Here is a 7,346-nt window from a genome sequence, read left to right on the forward strand (position 1 = left end):
TGTTACCATAGTATTTTGCACACGCATCGCAGATTGACGTATCCGTTGCAGATGCGAAAGCTAAACAAAATCTTCTTGTCACATAATGTAAATTGCAGGACAGTCTTTTACGACGGGCCCAAAGTCTCTTCCAAAATCAACTACCGTCGTAAATAAGCGTGCGCATCCTCAAACGAAAGGTCGGGAATGACATTTGAACGGTGACTTAAGACTTGTCAACTACACCCATGTCCACATTTCATTCACTCTATCCATAAACTTTCAATGTTATGATGGCAATTCAACAATTATCCCAACATGGCCTAAGTTTATTGAACATTAACTGACCTTTGACCTTGGTTTTGTGACCTGAAACTCACAGGGGATGTTCAGTGATACTTGATTACGCTTATATCCCAAGTTTTATGAACTAGATCCATAAACTTTCAGAGTTAGGATGGTAATTCAACAAATACCCCCAACACGGCCAAAGTTCATTGACCTTTAATGACCTTTGACCATGGTCATGTGACCTGAAACTCGCACAGGATATTCAGTGGTACTTGATTAACCTAATGTCCAAGTTTCCTGAACTAGATCCATAAAATTTCAAAGTTATGATGGTAATTCAACAAATACCCCCAACTTGGCCAAAGTTCATTGACCCTAAATGACCTTTGACATTTGTCATGTGACCTGAGACTCAGGCAGAATGTTCAGTAATACTTGATTAAACTTATGTCCAAGTTTCATGAACTAGGTCCATATACTTTCTAAGTTATGATGTCATTTCAAAAACTTAACCTTAGGTTAAGATTTGATGTTGATGCCGCCGCCGTCGCCGTCGGAAAAGCGGCGCCTATGCAGGCGAGACAAAAATGACAATACTCTAATTATATCGCATCTTTTCAAGCATCATTTCAAAGACAATTATTAGTCAAGAAAAGTCTAATGAAATACTTCCTGATTGTACAGGAATGACGTTAAGGTATTATTCTCAATAAATATATAATTTTTCTTCATTTTCATGCAGGGTCGGAATTACACTGGGGCGACGGGCGATTTTGCCCCAATGACAGCCCAAATCGCCCCTAAAAATTCTCAAAACCCAATGCTTTGGGGCGACTATTTATTTCAGAATCGCCCCAATAAAAAAATACTTCACTTATAATTACGTTCTCCGGCGGCGGAGCAAGCGCATCTTTTATATCGCCCTTGCCAGCTTTAAGTTGAACAGTCGATGCAATATCCAAGCCTTCCGTAACATTGGAAACTTTGCGATTGCAAATAAACGCGCAATGCAATATGGGATGCCGAGTACGCATAGTCTTTAGCACGGGGTTTTTAGAATTGTTGACGCACTTGCCGCATGGTTTATGTACATGTACGCATGGTTTTAAAAAAGTTAGATAAAAATGTAAAAAAAATAAAGGTTTCTTACCTAACTGATGCCGCGTAGACCCCTCGATCCACATGTAAACAACGGAAATACAATAGCGTCGACCCTTGAAGCGCTTATGTATGACGTACTTCCATTTTTATCTCACAAATACTAAAATTTACAACGTAATTATAAATAATTATTAATATTATAAAACTTATTTATAATCACGTAATATATTTTAGTATTTGTAAAATAATAATTTTTATCTACAAATTGTTCCTCAAGACGGCATTGCTAGCCGGAAGTACGTCATACATAAGCGGTTCAAGGGTCGACGCTATTGACTATGTATTGTCCATATTCTGAAAATGCACCCCTTAACAAGTATTGGCGTGTGAAATCCTACCCTCAACAAGTATTGGAAACAAAACGATACTATTGGCAAGTATTCCCTGAATTGAACCCCTAAACAAGTACAGCGATATATGTCACGGACGTCGGTTTTACCTTTACTTACATCATTGGGTTAAGTACAGCCCCACCTCCCACACCCTGCACAAATCGTTGGGGCAAAAAGTATATCCTTTATAAAACATTTTAGTCTTAATTTTTTATACCCTCGCAAATTTGACCCTAAACACCTTGCTTTCCTAGCAAAAATAGATACCCTTTTTTCATTATTTTAGTGTTTTTGACACCCTTATTACGTTACGTACGTAATGTGCCCTATCTATTAATTGTTCCTCAAGACGGCATTGCTAGCCGGAAGTACGTCATACATAAGAGGTTCAAGGGTCGACGCTATTGACTATGTATTGTATTTCTGTTGTTTACATGTGGATCGAGGGGCCTACGCGGCATCAGTTAGGTAAAAAACCTTTATTTTTTTACATTTTTATCTAACATTTTTTTAAACCTTCCTACGCATTAGGCGTAGGAAGGTGTAAAAATCAATAAAATTTATAAACTTTACATGATTTTGGTCTTAAAAGATGGATTTCCTAGGGAAATCCATCATTGTTTTGGTCAGTCTCTTATGCGTCTATGGGAAGTGTCAAGACGTCAATGATGAATGTCACAAAGTCAACAGGAATCTTAATCTTAGAAGCATTTTAAATAAGCACTTTCAATAATGGAGATGGGAATCTTAGTAATCTTAGCAATCCTAGCAATCCATACTAACCCAGATAAACAATAGGCTCCCATGCCAGAGTGGTCTGGTGGAATAAGAGAGGTATGTTAATGTGTGCAATGAGCCATGCATGAATGCTGCTGTATGTTGCATGTGCTTGCCACTGGGCAGAGCAATTTTGACACTGGTCAAGACAGGACCTATGTGCTGAGTGATTAGAGATGTACAGCACCTAAATACTTATATATTTTGGTTGGCATCGACGGAAAACCGGGCAAGACAGGCCAGGAAGAAGACTCCTCTCAGCTCCACAGTATGGCTCTGACAACACGGTCAGGCAGCTGGGTTCTGATTCCAATAGAGATTTCGATTGAGATTCCGATGATTCGAATTCTGATTCTGGGACAAGTCCTCCAGGATGGACTCTGTTCAACCACCATGATGCGAGTCTCCGTCTACTAGACCGTAGCATCGGTGCACTTCTGTTAACCCTATAGCACCTGAACTGCCCGAGACCGCCCTTCCTATTACACACTGAACCGCCCTTAACCGCCCGTACGTTGTCTTTGCGCTATAGTATCTCTTGTCTATGATTTACCGTGGTAATATTGCGTGTGCATACCGTATAGGTTGGCTGCTATATAGATCTGCATAGAAAAGTGTATGCTCCTATTGAGTATAATAGAGAAAAACCGATTGACATGCATCGGTGTGTAGCAAGTTCCAGACTGTTGTGCAGTCGATCTCAGCAAAGATGGCTGCGTCCATGTCTCGGAAAACCACTTACTTCGCCGAAGAAGCTCGGGCGTTGCTATATGTTCATCAAAACGTTGGATATCACACAGAGTGACATCTAGATGTGAGTTGGAATTAATTTTTGACATATTTGATCCAAGATTTGGCGAAAACTTTAGTATTCTGTCAGTGATACTTTACATTTTTTTGAAGGCGTGGGACTGGGGAGGCTGAAACCCGAACTTTTGTTTTTTTTCTTCTCGCTCTCCAAACGATTGTCAAAGGTCAATATTCGTACATCTGATTGAACTTTGCCATGTACCATTCTATTCAACAGGTCCTATGCTACAAAATAAATATAACTTGTAATGAACAAAAGTAAATTTATAAAAAACTATTTCAATTTGTTTGAAACAATGCCTACTTATTACCAGTTTTATTGTTTCCTCCAGTGAGTAATTGCCATTATGCATAGGAATCTGTAGGTGCTATAGGGTTAATCACTACAACTACGACAAGCTTTCGTCGAGGATGGAACGCGACATGTGTACATTGAAGGCCTGATGTAAGAACAGTCCATATGAGTTGAGAACATTCGCGGATACTTATTGTTTAATTGATTTAGCTGCAGAGTTACAGAATTGCTGCAAGCAATTTCTTTGAGATTTTATAGTAATCTGAATTATGAGCTCAAGTGTTAGTTTGGCCACTTAGATTATTGCAGTTCACCAATTTTGTTCTATTTACATGTGCCAAAAAGGAATAATTGTTTTTCGTAGGAAAAACAGGTAATTGAATATTTACAAAGTTTGCTATTTGGAAGAAGGATAAATAGACAAAGTTTTTTCATCTGAATATTTAGGTGAGAGTGAAGCATTTGCATTTGAGCATGCATGTATATCATTTAAGTAAATGGAGATTATATTGTTTAAATTGTCATGTGAAAATCAATGAGATAATATTCATTCTGAATTGAAGATATTTGATTAATAAATCACAATTTCATGTTTTGAATACATATATCAATGCATTGATTTAGATTTATTATTGTTGTGTAAATTCTTATTCAACTTATCTAACCAGAATAGCATCTATCGCCAGATAATGCAAAACAGTGCATGAATCTGACAATGAAGAAGTATATGTCAGGATTTTAAAGTCAACATCATTGCGTCCTCAAGACTATATACGGTATTAGACAGGAATAACCGTCGTTTCTGGGGATTTATTCAACAATTTCTGACATTTTACTATCATCCCCATTCTCCATATGTATGGTGAGTGGAGCCAACGTAGTTCAGCGGAACAACCAAAATACAGAGACTGAAGCTTTTGGTCTAATACTATAGTATGGCAGTGTATCCTATTGCCGGACACCTTTATTTCAGTGCTTTAAAAATGACAACTAGAGGAAATACAATCAAGAAAAATTCACACTTGCTATTCCAAATATTATGAAAATTATGAATATGATAACACCATTTTCTTTCCATCGCACTTGCCGCATACCCCTCCACGAAAAACAATTATTTTCGTGCATGACAAATTACATCATGATTCCAGACGGGTAAAGATATCCTTGATTATAATGATGTAAGAACAAATTTGTGTGATTTTTTTCTTCTTATACCGGTATATCATATCATGAGACGAATAAATTCTAAATTTTTATTAGCTTTTTTTATATCGAATCTGAGCAGATGTTGGTAATAAATTCGTGTTTGATAACTTATTTTATTTTTTCTTGTTAGCTGCATGTTCCATGGCACTTTCCAATAATAATATGCTCGCGTTCGTATCGTGACGCTCATTAAGTTCTATCGATGCGCTGCCGATCAACGGCTCTACTCACGGTAAACCTCACGCACGGGTACCTTGAGAACTAGCGGTCGACGATCACCCACAATACACAACACCTCATCATTCGATCGAAGGAGTGGACGAGATTGAAATTTGGCAAATCAGGCCAATATTTCCGTTAGAAAATATATCAATTGTTAATGCAAACTATGTTATGGTAGCGAGTCCAAACTTCGCGCTTGTCCATACTTCACGGACAGTCATTATCTAAAAAACTAGCCAATAGGGCCTATCCTTAAAATCTGACATCATCAACGTGAAAAGCGACCTAAAATTGTCCTTTGGTGTAAGTTTCTTTTGGATGAGTTCAGTATTCATGAAAATATTGACAAAAGATCGGCAAATTTGTCACCGTTAGCGCCCGTTTTGAAGAAATCTGATATTCTCAACAAGCATCACGATATCACCATTTTGCAAGCAGAAATCATCAAAAATATGAGTTAAATGTGGTACTAACCGATTCTTTAGCATTTTGCCGTCAATCTGATATAAATATTTCACTTTTTGAGAATTGAGATTTTGTTTACATCTCCACAAAAACTTTGGTCCGCAAAGTTAGGTCACACTTTTTCAGAACAGTTTTCCAGCACAGCGCGCATCCGCCAATCGGAATAGAATTTTGAGATCGCGATGCCGGCGAAACCTCTTGACCTACTTTACATTTTCGTCCATGATTTTATAGTTTACGATCTTGACGTGAACGTGGTAACTATTTCTTGAATTGGTTTTGTATAAATTATCAATATTTTGTGAACAAATTTAAGCCTGATGAATATTTTTGAAAAGTCCGCGAAGTTTGGACACCCCATCATATATGATATTTTAAGCATTTTCTGTCATTTTATAAAACTTTTAGAGATAAATAATAATAAAGTAAAAGTTGGATTTTTTCGCCTTGTTCATGTTGTTTTTGCAATCTTGTTCTATGTATTGCTCTGTGAAATTGAATTGCGGAAGTCTTACGGTACGAAATTGTATTCGAACACAGTAATACACGCGTCCGGAATCATAGTGTCCGGTAATAAATTGAAATACCTGACTATACGGTACCGGTATGGCCAGTCAGTCCGCAAGCCCTGAAAAAGTAGCTTCTTTTATCCAAGTGATATTCATGACTAGAGGGTTTTTGCATAGTTAATGAGCTTGGTGCGAACCAAAACACCTCTTTTTATTCGGCCATTGCTGCTCTAAATATTGACCAAATTTCATGTTTTGGGTATTTTTGTAAAGAAGAAGAATCATTCTTTCAGGTCATGTGTTTGGATTTTTAAAAGAATGTTGTAATATAAGAAAAACTTTTGATCTAAAACATGAAACAAAATATTTTTTTTCATGCAACAAAAGTTGTTGTTTTCACACTTAATTTCTGTTTGGGCACAAATGATTTTTGGATCATGATAAAGCTGAAGATCTAAGCTTTAATATGATATAATTTTTATAAGAAGATGTATTTTAGATGGGTCAGCAGCCAGCTTTTCATAGGCCAAGTACATTTTGCAGCTCAAAAACAAGAATACTGCGCTCTGATTGGTCATATAGCCTAGCCCTAGACCACACACCCACGCAAATTCCAATGTTCCCCACACTGGGCCTCTGCAAGGTCACACTCACCATGTGGTAATCTCTTCAAATTACCCGCGCCTGTTTGTTTTGAAAACAGTATTCAGCCAATCAGAAATCTGGATTTTAATTTTTATGTTAGGCCTACTCAGAAATTTCAGAAATCTCGTCTTGCATCTTGATGGAAAAAGCTGGCTGCTGACTAGACCAAAAGCTTCAGTCTCTGTATTTTGGTTGTTCCGCTGAACTACGTTGGCTCCACTCACCATACATAGACTGAAGGGGATGGGGCCCCGTACCTACAGCCAACGTATAGTGAACTAGCGTTTTATAGATCGCGATTTAAAACTGTTTTTTAAGCAAAATTGAAAGTTTCATGGTTTCCATTATCAGGGAAATATAAATAACTTAAGTAATTGCATACCTTGGGCCGGAGTTATTGAAAAAAATCCTCTGGATGATTGAGAAATCTGTCATCTAAGACATTTTCACCTGACCTGACGGTTTTTCTTGCAAGTTGCCATCTTGAATGACGTCATTATCGTATTAGCTTAATGTCTCGAATCGATATATCGCGATTATAACTAGTACTAGTACTAGTATAACTAGTATCGTTTATCTTCGGTTTCGTTCGCATATGGAGCAGATCGCAGGGGCGTCGATCCATTTTTCAGATTGGGGGGGGCGAAATCATTA

The sequence above is a fragment of the Lytechinus pictus genome, chromosome 2, assembly GCF_037042905.1.
Source record: "Lytechinus pictus isolate F3 Inbred chromosome 2, Lp3.0, whole genome shotgun sequence".
NCBI lineage: Eukaryota > Metazoa > Echinodermata > Echinoidea > Temnopleuroida > Toxopneustidae > Lytechinus > Lytechinus pictus.